This window comes from Chelonia mydas, chromosome 1, assembly GCF_015237465.2.
Source record: "Chelonia mydas isolate rCheMyd1 chromosome 1, rCheMyd1.pri.v2, whole genome shotgun sequence".
In the NCBI taxonomy this organism is placed as follows: Eukaryota; Metazoa; Chordata; order Testudines; family Cheloniidae; genus Chelonia; species Chelonia mydas.
Window position 1 is genome coordinate 111,432,585 of NC_057849.1, and position 14,776 is coordinate 111,447,360.

General features: G+C 41.0%; 1 protein-coding gene across 5 annotated transcripts in view; it reads right to left on the reverse strand.

Moving 5' to 3' along the window:
• LIMS1 (LIM zinc finger domain containing 1) overlaps positions 1-14,776 on the reverse strand; it is a 127,731-nt gene that overhangs the window by 104,158 nt on the left and 8,797 nt on the right. The window contains exon 2 of one of the 5 annotated variants that reach the window (XM_043536292.1): positions 4,766-4,956. The exons of the other annotated variants lie outside the window; for them this stretch is intronic. The gene's annotated coding sequence lies outside the window, so the exon portion shown is untranslated. The remainder of the gene's footprint in view (positions 1-4,765; positions 4,957-14,776) is intronic. 5 annotated transcript variants of the gene reach the window in all.

The window sequence follows — 14,776 nt, forward strand, 5'->3', positions numbered from 1 at the left end:
TAATTTTCAACCATTAAAACAATTATGCTAGCAACAGCAATTTACTTTAAAAATCTCTGCATGTTTCAAAAATTGTAACATTGCTTTAGAAAGATCGGTTTCCTTATTATAGAACGAAAAATTATGTAAAGATTGTGACACAGGCTCTTTGGCAAATGGTCCCCTATTTTTTGCAAGTGACTTATCTCAGACTTGACAAACTCACTACACCAAACATGTCTTGCAGGTTATCTGCCCATAAAGGGTAGCATGTAAGAAATCTACAGAAAGGTCGTAATTTGTCAAGATTCCTAATCATTGCAAGAGGTATGTATGGGTTGTATTTAAGGAATAATGTAATTACATTGAAAATATGCTTGGTGGGTATGGAGTAAAAGTCAGTCAACAGGGGATAACGTCTCAGCGCTTGTCTACACATCCATCGATGCAGCTGTAGCGCTTAGTGAAGATGCGATCTATGCCGATAGGTGCATAGGTACTCCACTTCCTCCAGAGGTGGTAGCTGTATCAATGGGAGAAGTCCTTCCATTGACATAGTGCTGTTTACATCAGGAGTTCAGTCAGTATAACTGAATTGCTCAGGGGTGTGGAATTTCCGCACCTCTGAGCAATGTAGTTATAGCAGCATGACAAGTCTGTAGTGTGACCAAGTCTTAGTGATGGCCAATTCAAACAGGAGGGAGTTTTCAGCACACTCTGGTTAGCTGGTGATGTAATGCAAGGCTCAGTGGTCTACTATGCTCCATCCCTAAACTTTAAATTAACTTTAAAACTATCAGAACCAACTGAAACCATGTGGAGGTAAAAAAGGACTGTCTGTCACCCTGCCTATGAATAAAGACAAATCACTGTTTCAGTGTATCAAAGGCTGGGGAAAGACAGTTTCTTTTTAATGAGAAGACATCTTGAGGAGCGAGTGTTCTCGTGAAAATTGGATCCTGGTTCCTGTGAAGCCAGCCAGCTCTGCAACAGACTGACCTTTGAAGGGGGATAAGTGGAGAAACATACTTTATTAGACAGGAAAGGTAGCTACTGATAAGTGTAGACCCAAGGTCGCATTTTATAATTTTGGTTTATGTTGTAACCATTCGTTTCCATCGCTCTTTTTTCTTTCTACTAGAATCTCTCCCTTTTCTTAATTAAACCTTCTTTTGTTTTATTACCAGTGCTGTGTGTTATACAGGAGAGGTGGTTTAAGGTAAAACTGGTGAACTGGGGAACACTGTATGGTAATGATAAAAATACTGATTTCTTCAATGCACTTTTGTAACTGAGATTCAATTACACCAGAGTCATAAGGAACTGAAATTATTTCCTTTTATATTGGATTGACTACAGAGTCTTTTTAAAATGCAAACATCAAATCCTTAACCAGCATTAATTAACAGGGGTGTAATTAATAATTTTAATACACAGCAACTTTCTTCTTCAATATGTTTTATAAACTAAGGCCCTAGTCGAGTGATCAGATCTATGCAGACCGACCCTCAAATCAGTGCAAAGAGTTTCGTGATTACAATGGGGCTCTGCCTGAACAAAATGTTTGTCTGTATAGCTCTGAAGGCAAGATTGGGGCTTAGGGTACATCGCCACTGTGTTTTAAAACCCATGGCAGCAAGTCTCAGAGCCCAGGTCTACAGACTCAGACTCTTCCTAGGATGCTAAAAGCAGCAGTGTAGATGTTGCGGCTCAGGCTGGAGTTCAGGTTCTGAAGCTCAGGGAGGCGGGTGTGCTTCAGAGCATGAGCTCCAGCCCAAGCTGCAATGCCTACATAGCTATATTTAGCACCATAGTGCAAACCCAAGTCTGTAACGCAGACTATTTAATGTAGATGTACCCTAAGAGGCCTGGTCCTGCAGATACTATTTAGTGTAGTGCTCATAGCTGACACTCACTGACTATTTTTCACAACTGTCAGCTATGATACAGATGTTCCTAAACTCCCAGATCATGTGCTCAAGCAACTTACTTAGGCACAAATACCCTATTAGTGGAGTTAATGCTTCATTTTCTGACTTGGCAATACTCAAAGTATGCCATTTTTCATTTGTTTTACACTAAGATTGTGAAACTCTGAACTTTGTTTATGCTCCATGTGTTAGTCATTAGAAGTATTTTACAGTTCATTTTTGTTGTCTAATTGCAAATGCATTCACTATATATTCTCCAGCACTGCATACTTCAATTAAATGCTATCACACTGACGAGCCAACATTTGTGCTACAATGTGGGACATCTAACTAATTTTGAAACGTGACCTCCTGACTCCAAACGTGAAACTTTCTCCTTTGTGCCTGGACCTAGGGAGCAAAATGGTGTAATCTAGTTGGTGATTTCATGGGAGTTGGACTCTTAATAAGAAGAGCAAAGAGCAAAACTAATAACTGTTAAAAATGACACACTATGGGCAAGATCCAGCCTTGATTTCATTTGGCTGACTTCAGTGAAGTTACCCTGAGGTGAATTTGATCCAGTACATTTCACTTTTTTATTAAATTGAGCAGTTTAGACTAAAGAATATCTTCATACTTTCAACTAACAGGAAATCACTCACAACATTACAATAATGTTCTTCACATTTGTTTAGGGATATTTTAAAACAACAAACCATTCTTTGCCGTAATTACAGAAGCTGTTTCTACTTTGGCACATGGCTAACAAGGATGTGAACGGACAACAAGACATATTATAGTACTAGGAAGTGCTTAGTTTTGTAAATTTCAGCCGGTACTTAAAGAATTGTACTATATAACCACATGAATACGCAACTCTCTTCAAGACTGCTATAACCTGCTGACTAGAAAAGATGAAAGAAACTCTTACCCCAGAAAGCTAGGATACAATCCAAGTATTTCATGGCTAATAGGTTCCACATCAGAAGCACAATTTACAGTGGTTCTCAAACTGTGGGTTGGGACCCCAAAGTGGGACCCCAACGCCTGAGGCCTTCAGCCCTGGGTGGCAAGGCTCAGGTTACAGGCCTCCTGCCTGGGGCTGAAGCCACTGGACTTCGACTTTGCCCCCCAACCCCACCCCACCACCCAGGGCAGCAGGAGTTGAGGCAGGCTCAGGCTTCGGTCTCCCCTCCTGGGGTCATGTAGTAATTTTTGTTGTCAGAAGGGGGTCATGGTGCAATGAAGTCTGAGAATCCCTAGAATGCATTAGACTTGGAGCCACACGTGGAAAACTCAATCTGAAGGCTCTCAAGAGTTTTCATCTCCACACGGAACACAGTTATTTTGGCTTCTGTGCCAGAGACCCACGTTCAGTCTCTAATGAGAGGTAGGATGGCCTACTGGTTACGGTCCATTTATTCTTTTACGTAGAGACTGTCTGGTTTGGCCAATGTACATGGCAGAGGGGCATTGCTGGCACATGATGGCATATATCACATTGGTAGATGTGCAGGTGAACAAGCCTCTGATAGTGTGGCTGATGTGATTAGGTCCTATGATGGTGTCTCCTGAATAGATATGTGGACACAGTTGGCAATAGGCTTTATGGCAAGGATAGGTTCCTGGGTTAGTGTTTTTGTTGTGTGGCGTGTGGTTGCTGGTGAGTATTTACGTAAAAGAATAAACGGACACAAATCAGATGTCAAGAATTATTACATTCAAAAACCAGTCGGAGAACACTTCAATCTCTCTGGTCACTCGATTACAGACCTAAAGGTCGCAATATTACAACAAAAAAACTTGAAAAACTGACTCCAACGATAGACTGCTGAATTGTAATTAATTTGCAAACTGGACACCATTAAATTAGGCTTGAATAAAGACTGGGAATGGATGTGTCATTACACAAAGTAAAACTATTTCCCCATGTTCCCCCCCCAACTGTTCCTCACACGTTCTTGTCAACTGCTGGAAATGGCCCATCTTTATTATCACTACAAAAGGTTTTTTTGTTTTTTTTCCTTTCTCCTCCTGCTGGTAATAGCTCATCTTAACTGATCACTTTTGTTATAGTGTGTATGGTAACATCCATTGTTTCATGTTCTCTGTGTGTATATATATCTTCCTACTGTATTCTCCACTGCATGCATCCGATGAAGTGGGTTTTAGCCCACGAAAGCTTATGCTCAAATAAATTTGTTAGTCTCTAAGGTGCCACAAGTACTTCTGAAAGATTTTTGAATGGCAGTTTTGACATTATCCCATTCAATCTACTTTTAACATAATTATAATATTGGCTGTATCTTGTGATAGAAATAAACTGCATATACTTGTAAATATACAATAATTTTTTAAAAGTCTGAGTTCATTCACGTTTTCAGGAATGTTTACAGCTGAAAATGTGTCTCTCTCTACATATTCTCTGGAGAATTTAAAAGTAGCACAGGAACTCATCATAAATATACTCACTTGACAGATTACTCCAGCTCCCATGAAGTCTATTGCAAACCCCCGTTACAATATCCTTTGCTACAATACTGTCTACAATGTCTCTGAAATTCGGCATTTCACAAGAGCAAGAGACACAGCACAAATGTATTTTCATAGACTGTAGTAACCCACCACTCAGTTTTTCCTTATGTGGTTTAACTTGCACGGGAATATTACCATCAATAATGTACCATACACAATGCCACAAAAATAAACAATATGCTAATATGAACAGCATTTGATTCCTCAATGTAATGTAAAAATCTGAAGCCACTGAATGAAGATACATACCATCAACATTTCCCACCAGACACATTCAAGAGACACATTCTCATTAAAGTTCCAATAACAACAATAAACTAACATATATTTAAACATACATTGACGTGTTTCTGTTTTCTGTGCCCCTTGTAATTATAAGCCATTTAGGATTATGATAAATGAGGCTTTCCTCCCCTTGGATCCTGCAACGAAGTCATAAAGCTGAATTTGTTAAAATTAGGTCTGTGGCAACAGAGTGATGAAATCCATACAGAAGTAACTTCACTGCAAGACCAGGCAGAAGGAGAAGCTGGAATGGGATGGAGAAAGATCTTATTCAAACATATCTTTAACAAAGCAAGCAAAATATACAAACAAATCTCTAGGTTTACAAAAATGCTTTGTGTGTAGGTGTTCTTATTTCAAATTCACCGCAGCACAAAAGCACACTTTTGTGTACAACTCTGCTCTTGTTGTAACCTGGGTCTTTTCAGATATCTTAAGGAAGACCACCAGAAACTATACGCTTATTCCACATATTTCCTCTATAAAAAAAAGTTAAGAAACTTATAGCTTTAATCTGTCAGGTTTCATACCTTGCATACTCCTAAACACGCAGCTATTTATACGTGTTCTCCTGCAACAGGATATTTACCAAAATTATAGATTTTGTAAGCAGCAGCCACTTTGCACAATCAGTTCTGAACTTGCAAAAAGGCAAATCTTTCCATACAGTATGCATAATAATCAATTGATTTCACTCAGCTCAGGGGTGCCCACAGTTTGTCCATTAGCTTATAACAGCTATCCCCACACCCAAGATGCCTTGAAAAGTACACACATATGGCAGCTGAATTCCACTACAGCCTCAACCACAGCAACAACAATACCTCCACTCTCCCATCTGCTATTACTATCTGTCAATTAACAATACTATTCCATTTTGCACTAGGGATGTAAAATGTTAACCAGTTAACTGATAAGCATCAGTCTTACCGGGAATATATTCAGTTAACGTTTAAATGCCTAATGTGCACATTAAAAATGCTGCAGCAACAGTATTTCATAGTGTATGTGGAACTAGGTTCCGCATCGTTAGGAGTCAAGACCACTGCTATGGAACTGACATCATAGGTGTGGGAACTAGGGGTGCTGCAGCACCCCCACGTTTTACACAAACAGGGGGCCCCGGGCGCAGGGCCGGCAGCTGGGACCCGCGTAAAATGTGGGGGTGTTGCAGCACCCCCTGCACCCATAGTTCCCACTCCTATGTTGTGAACTCGTTAACGGTTAAATGTTTAACCGATACAATTTGAATAGCTTAAATGGTTACTTTTGTAAAACACTATTGACATCCCTATTTTGCACCACTGTTTTTCTGTCTGCCAGTGTCTCAGACCTCAAGCTATCACCTGCCTCATGGCAGAATCAGGTGATTTTCCCACTCTCAGACAGGGCCTTGGACTGCAGTCCCCTGTGTATCAACCATGACTACCTCTGCAGGACTGAGTTATCTTCAGTGCTTGCAGTTCTGTTCTCTCTAGGGGGAAAGGACAGCAGTATCCAGTAGCCACATGGCCCTTTTAAAGCAAAGTATAATTAAATTAGAGATTTCAGAGAAAACAGACCTGAAAAAGACAGCAGTCCATACATATGCCATCCTCCACACAGCGCCCTCCCCCCCGCCTCCCTCTCTGTCAGCCAGTCCTCCTGACAGCCCAGGACAACTGACCTCCCCTCCTCTCCTGAGAAGGGTTTTTAACTGTTTAGTGTTCTTTTCATCTCTTCCTTCCCAGCACTGGCTGAACAACTGTGTCACTATGACCTGGGGCCTGGAAGTATGCCATTGTCTTGTAATTGCCCCCAATGTTTGCTGAGAGTTGCTTATCTATAACTATTGTGTTTTTCTTACCGCCCTTATTAAACTAGAGCAATCACATTCATACAGGAAAGTCTTATAGCCCAACATACAATAACTTCTCCTCCCTGGCCAGGTCACATGTAGTGTTCATAAAATTATTACATCTCCTCAAAGTTCTCAGATTATTACACAGCAGCTTCCCATCCACAGCACCAACCATGAACACCATCCCCAATGCCCCCGGCCATTCCCCCACTGTTCTAGGAAGCAGCCCCTGGAACTCCTGGAATTGGGAAGGAGGCACGTGGTGGGGGGCGGGAACGACACAGCCCACCCATCATTCAGGCTTGTGTGCACAGTGCTTAAAAACTTACAGTTCTAATATGAAAAAACACTAAAATGACCCTAAATCCAACGTTTAAATAAAACAGAAGCTGCCCACTGTGCCAGATCTACTTAGGACCCACCTCCCTACTTAATTTTTTTTAAAGACAGTCCATGTTTATTTAAGAGATATCAGTCAACGATGAAAAGTAGGAATTCCATGGACAAATTTCAGCCAGCACCCAAATTCAAAGATTTCCTATTAAAAATTAATAAAGAGAAACCGAACATTCTACACCCAAAATTCATTCTATAATGCTCAAATACACACCATTTAAACATGCGTTAATGACACACCAAATTTCTGTTCTGAGACTACAGAAAGGACGGTGACTTTGGGCTAGTTTACACTGGCAACGCCAAAGCGCTGCTGCGTCAGCGCTTTAACGTGCCTCATGTGGTTCCGGTGCAGCGCCGGGAGCTCTAAAAAAACCCACCTCCATGAGGAGCGCAGCTCCTGACACGGGGGGTGTGGCTCCCAGTGCTGGTGCACTGTCTGCTCTGGCGCTTTACAGCCCTGAAACTTGCTGTGCTCAGGAGGGTGTTTTTTTACACCCCGAGCAAGAAAGTTGCAGCGCTGTAAAATGCCAGTGAAGACAAGACCTTTGTTTCAAAACATTCTGTCACTGCACAGGCTATCATCATTTTTTTTGGTATCATTTGTCTCCCAATGTTCTCCAGCTGATGAAAAAAAATGAACTAACTGTGGTGTGTAACAGGTGTCAGAGTTAACTACGACCGGCTGCACAATCTCTTCATGGAGAGTCTTTTACAGCCAATTAAAAATTGCACAGTATTTTCAAGGTGTTTCAAACCTTTGGGTAGCAGTGGAGCTGAATTGGAGGATTACTTTTCTGATTATATGCAGAAAACACATTAATGGCAATGCGAGTTATGCACATACAGTGAGGGCAGAATACATCCACGAAGGAACTCCAAATGAGAAACAGTGTTGCCAACTCTTGTGGTTTTGCCATGATAAGCGTTACAATATTTGGTGTTTTTCCTGCCCAGGCTGCTGGAATAAATGGATTGTATGAGAATCTCAGCCTTCAGTTTAAAAAGGGAGTTACTAGCCTACGTGGCTGTGGAAAAAGACATGAAAACTTGACATGAATACACTGTAAGGGCTCCAAAACAAGGAGGCAAATAAAAAGAATCCAAAGTGTATTTTAAAAAATAATCCTGTTATTTTTAAACCAAACTCACAATTGCCTTGGTGTTGGCAATGCTGGAAAGCAACTCCCTACGTCTCCCAGGTTTTCAGTGTTCTTGCCAGACAGCAAAAATATCTGATTTAAAAACAGAAGAAACTTCGAAAACATAGTGAAGTTAGTTTACCTTGCTGCACTCTTAAGTCTAGGAACATGAGAAATGCTACACCAGATCAGATCAATGGTACATCGAATAATCTGGTGCCTGGTCACTGAAAGAGCTTCAGAGAAAAGAACAAGAAACTCCATAAACAGACGATGATGATAATCTCTCCACAGTAAAAACTGCTGCTTAATCTCAGGCTTGTTTTATGCCTTGAATTTTAAAGGTTATATTCCACATATATATATAGTGTCAGTTGTCTGATTCTTCAATCTCTAGATTTTGTATGTAATATACTACTGCTCTTAACAAAACATAACAGATCAGAGCCTTCTTTTGATTTGGCCTTTCATCAGAACTTGTCATGGTGGACAGGCCCTAAAGATGAACCACTTCCTCCACTTAGAAAAGCCCTGTTTTTAACTTTGACAATATTAACAGTATTTAACAAATCCTGGTATGGACAAAGAATAATGCAGGCTGCATTACAGTGGGTGGGGAGTCTTAAAATTATAATTTGGAACAGAACAAAAATGCGGAGGAATCAGAATTTCCAGAATGACACACACAGCATGAAACCACAACAGAAAACACTAAAAAGCTTGCCTTAAGTGCTTTGACATTAATATTTTACTACAACTTGAAAAAAAAGAATTTGTTAACCATGCAAGCTATGCAGAGTATATTGTGTGCCTTTAAATGAGAAAAAAGAATCTGGGGGTTACAATATGATTTAATTCCAGTACTATATACAGCTTCTGATTTACGGAGGCCCTACCACTGCATGCACAACAGTCACTAATGCTATAAAAGCCCAGAAGTCTGCAGCTTTATCATCCACTCTAACAATCAGAATAAAAGTTAAAAAGGAGTGAGTCTAGGCTGACTTTTCAAACTTATTAAAATGCTCTGGATATAGATCCATTTTCTTTGCTCAATATTTTACTTGTATGTTTGCCTGTAAATATCAGAATGAGAAAAACTTTTTTGAACTGGGCACTATAAGCACAAGGTAAATTGACTGAAAAATCATATTTTCAGTAAGCAGTTGTGAAATGCTAGCTTGCAATTTACTGCCACAGTCCCAGCAGAAACTCCTACTCTGTCAATAACAGTACACCAGGATGACTATTTTTAATTTTACATAAGCATAAGAACACCTTTGTCAAAAAAACTGTACAAAATCAGTTACCTAGCTCTTTCTATAGACACACGACTTAGCTCTCCATCTGAAGTGCAGGCATAAAATTCAAGTTTCTTTTGATCCAGATTATAATACAAGTACATTTTTAAAAAAAACAACAAAACCCACTACTTTGATTTGTGACCATGACAAGCAAGAAATGGCCACTATTAGGCTTAGAATGAAAATCACGACACAGTACTGTCGCAGTTACCAAGCAAACAGCACCTCTGACCGCTCCTTGTGCGGTCACTGGTCTTTTGGCATAGAATCCTGTGACTCTCCCACTCTCAAAGTGAGCCCCGGGTTGCAGTCCCCTGTGTATCAACCACAATTTACTCCAACAAGTCTGACTTATATCCATACCCTGCAAGTCTGTTCCCTCCAGGATAATGTCAGTGGTAATCAGTGACTAAACATCTTCCTTAAAGCACAGTATCATTTATTTAGAACATTTCAGAAAAAACAGATCTTAAAAGCAATCAAACACCTGGTAACCAGGCATGCATGTAGGTTGTCTAACCATCTTCCATATGGAGACCCTGGAAGGACTAATTCCCTATAGACTCTTTGTTAGAGCCTCGCTGTTAGCCTGTCAGAGTTCACTGACACTCTCTAGGCAACTTATGGAACCTCCCTCCCCACACATACACTTTCCCAAGGAATCAATACAGTTTAATTGTATATAGCCCTTTGATCTAGCAACTCCCCACTCTGGCAAAACACAGTTACAACAGGAGACAGGGTCTTTGAAGCCTGCTCCATTGTTTTTCCAAGCGTATACCTAGATTTTTTTTCTGCAAAGTCACCGCGTCTCTTCCCTGTTTGTTCTTCTCACTGCCCCCATCAAGTTAGATCAAATATTTTCATATAGGAAATTCTGATAACCCTCCACAATTAGACAAAATCTTTTCCTCACTGACCAGGTCACTTACAATATTCACACCATTATTTCATATCATTTTCATAGATTGGTATGTGGCAGCTCCACAACCCTCACACAGTTACTGATGCCAGAAAGACATCCTCTCAAAATGCTACTGTAGCAGATAAGGGTTTCTTCTTTTCAATATTCTACTTTTAAGGGGAGAAAGCCACAAACAAGGGGACTGGCCAGTTCAGGTAATCAGTCACTTCTGGGTTACTAGTTCACAGTCAAAACATGTTAGTAGTGACTATGGGTAGGTCTTCACTGTCTTTAAAGTGGCCGTGTAGTTGCGGCAACAGCACGGGGAAAGAGCTCTCCCAGCGCTGTAAGAAAACTACCTCCACAAGGGGAGTAGCTCCCAGTGCTGGTGCACTGTCTACACTGCCTCTTTACAACACTGAAACTTGCAGCGTTCAGGGGAGTGTTTTTTCACACCTCTGAGCGAGACACTTGCAGTGCTGCAAAGTGGCAGTGCAGACAAGGCCTAAGTGCCAGATTCAGACTCTCTCCTGCAGTCACAGGAGGGATTCACTCCAAGGAAGGGCAGGCCTGGCAGTTTCTACCAGTGAAGAACTGCTAGAATTGCAGTCAGTGCCCCACAGGAGCCCTGTTAGCAGAAGCTGCCATGGGGATGTACTAAATCAGCACATCCCCTGGCCACACCACCTTTTTGCCCAACACCATCCACTTCTTGTGCCGCACTAGCTACCCATACATCCCAGAGGGACACACTTTGTTTGTTTTATGCTGCAGAAACTTCCTCCCAGATGACTTATGAGCTGCCAAGAATTGCACGGACTTCTACAGGAGCGTTTTATCTAGTTCATTTCAACAAGTTTCTGCAAGTGCGGACTCCAAGCTGAGTTTGCCTCAAAATTCATTATTGCTCTCTGGATGTTTGGCAACCTAGTTGATGGTCTCAGTTCATCTCCCAATGAACGTGTCAGAGCAGCATTTAGTGGCTGTCTCAACAGAAAAGATGCCAAGGACTTAACTGTTCTATGACCTGAAGAGGCAGTCTCTCCACATCAGAGCTCAGGCGCATTAGCAGGACACAGCGGCGTGCACTGCTGCTGTCTGCGCTTGTATCTATTTTGTGGACAAAGAGAGAACCTCCATTTCAAGTACTGTCAGTCTGGTATCTTTCAGAAACAATCACTGGCTAGAATGTTCTTGTACCCCATTAAATTAAAATGTTATTTTTGTTCGTTATAAACAAAAGTTAACACTAGTGAAGTCAAACAACTGAGCCAAATTACCTCTGTTTTCTTAGAGACAAGGTTTGGTAATCAATAGCTGAGAACCAAGTAGTAGGATTGGAAGAAGAACACACACACACACACACACAAAAAGACAGGATAGCCTTTAGTTGGTTTACAGTTTGCAAGTGAGATGTTTTAAATATTTCCAACATCCATTAAATTGCCAGCATTCTAGGTCTCCAACAATCTGGGGATTACATACTGTATTCGTTATTTTTGTCTGCCACAGAAAGATTGTGACATATTAGCATAAGACTTACAAAATTATTTAATTTGGAACATATGTTTCCAAGAAACATTTACAGTGGGTGAAGCTTTAAAATGTTGTGTAATTAGTGAAATAGTTCATTATTCTTTATTAGTTTTTCATACCCCTCCGCATTAATTCTTACCCAATGCATGACTCTACACTAATTGCAAAATCTACACAGAAAATCATAGGCCCATAACATGAACCTCCACCTGGGGTTGTTTAAATTATTGTCTTGTCTTATTAAAACTATAAGCTCCTTGGGGCAGAGATAAATATCTTCTGTTACATACAGCACTGACACATTCCCATGCTCAACAAATAATGACCATTTTCTTTGACATTTACTGTTTGTCAAACAGCTATGCTCCTGTTTCTTGTGTGAATTAAGTCATAAAGTAGGGTTGAGCATTTGACCGGTCCAAAAATAATTGGTCAACTGACCAGTCAAATAATATCAAATAAAATGTCAAAAATGGTCAAATATTTTAAAACGCTAATTTATTAGAACAACAACAAAAGGCTTAGCTAGATATTTGTACCTAATTATAAAGAACAAGTTACATAACTGAGTTATTTTAACTCAGAAAAATGCAGAAAAGAAAAAAGAAAAGAAAAGAAAAGAAAAATGCATTCAAAAAAGTTGGTTACTGCCTAACAAAAAGCATTCTTGCTGGAATATGTGACAATGTCCGACTCTGGTCAAATAATAGGTGGTCAATTGACCAGTTTGCCAAGCCTAAATTCCTTATATCAGAGGCAAGGTACACCTATGCTGTTACACTAGTTATTTTAGGTCCTCACTACAATTCTAGATACCATGGTACAAAGAAGCTGCATGGTGAAAGACAAAAGTCGATTTAAAAATTAAATGCTCAAGCAAAGGGAGAAGGAATTAAAATGACAAAGCACACTTTTTTTTTTGGTAGAAAGTTCACCTCAGTGTGGATACCCAGCTCACCATACAAAGGTATTTAAATAGTTAAAATGTCACATTTTACATCTGCAGGGCTCAAATGATAAACAGTTCTTCTATGCTCTCCTTTAGCATGTTTACTAGTTTTATTTTAGTAAGAATTAACTGTGTTCTCTCAATTTCTGCTCTCCATCATTACATGTGTCTGTCACAGGCAGCTTCAGTCACAATTGTGAAGATGTACACAAAGGATAGAAACACTTTTGAACAGGGTGCAGTTGATTTAAATCACTAGTCAGGAAGACTCGATTTAATCATGGATTTCTACATAAAAGTGCATTCTTGTTGGTTGTTATAAACTTAATACATATTCTTCACAGGTAGAGGAAGTTCATTAAAATATTCCCAAACTGGGTCTCTTATGGCCTACTGCCATTATAGGTTTTCTCTTCTAGTGAGAGAATGGTATGGTGTATCTCAAATCAATGAAGACTACACTCAGAGAAGACCTCAAGACTACTGGAATATGCTGCTCAAACAGTTTCACTTTTGTTTCTACTGCCTGTCCCTCCCTTCTCACATTTATCTCCACAGTTCTTCTCCTTGTCCAGATCTATTCCACCCTCAACAATCTTCTATTCATTGAACTTTTTAAAACTTTGCACTTTTAGAGAGAGGTAAGGGATTGACTCTGTGTACACAAATTTAGAGAGGGACAACAGGGTTGAGGTCTCTTATTTCTCACCTCTATATATTATTTATTTTTAAACATTTTTGCTGTTAACAAGCATGTTATCTCGGGAGACACAAATCCACAGTTTGAGAACTTCAAAACTAAGTATCTCTGATGGTATTTTCTAGACTGAGCACTGAGTCCGATTGCGTATATAGAAAGAGTAACCTAAATAATCTATATAGAAGCCTGTGGAACCCCATAAGCGTGGGTCCCAGATCCATGAACTACTGGAATCCATTTACAAAACTTTTCTTAAACATTACATGAATATATTGTCTCATACTATAGAAAAAATGGTTCCTACCTTCTTGTAATTTGTTCTTTGAGATGTGTTGTTCACGTCCATTCCACATTAAGTGTGCACACGTTGTGTGCACGAGCGTCGGAAACTTTTTCCCTTAGCAGCTCCCGTTGGGACCCCCTGAGTGGCGCCACTGCGCCGTGCATATCTACCCCTGCTGCCCGACCCCCTCCGGTTCCTTCTTGCCAGTGACTCCGACAGACGGGTAGGAGGGTGGATGGTGGAATGGACGTGAACACATCTCGAAGAACAACAGTTACGAGAAGGTAAGTAACCGTTTTTTCTTCTTTGAGTGCTTATTCACGTCCATTCCACATTAGGTGAATCACAAGCTTACCTCTGGAGGAGGGTAGGAGTCACGGAACAATTGACTGGAGTACCGTTCTGCCAACTGCTGCGTCCTCTCTGGCCTACTGGTTGACCACATAGTGGGTTGTGAAGGTGTGCACTGAGGACCAGGTGGCTGCTCTGCAGATCTCCTGGATCGGGACCTGTGCCAGGAAAGCAGTGGAAGTTGCTTGCGCCCTGGTCAAGTGGGCTGTGACTGCTGGGGCCGGAACAACTGAGAGCTCATAGCACGTCCGGACGCAGCTTGTAATCCAAGACGAGATCTGCTGCGCCGACACCAGGAGGCCTTTCATCCTCTCACTATGGCCACGAACAGCTGCGCGGATTTACGAAAGGGTATGGTGCGCTCCAAATAGAACACCCGCGCTCGACGGACATCCAGGGTGTGTAGGCTGCGGTGACTCGGGTCCGTATGGGGTTTTGGAAAAAACACCGGCAGACAAATGTCCTGGCCTAAATGGAATTGCAAGACCACCTTAGGGAGGAACTTGGGGTGCAGTCGGAGCTGCACCTTATCCTTGTGAAACACCGTATACAGTGGCTCAGAAGTGAGAGCCCTCAGCTCACACACCCTTCTGGCCGAGGTAACGGCCACCAGAAATGCCACCTTCCAGGAAGGGTGGAGGAGGGAGCAGGTAGCAAGG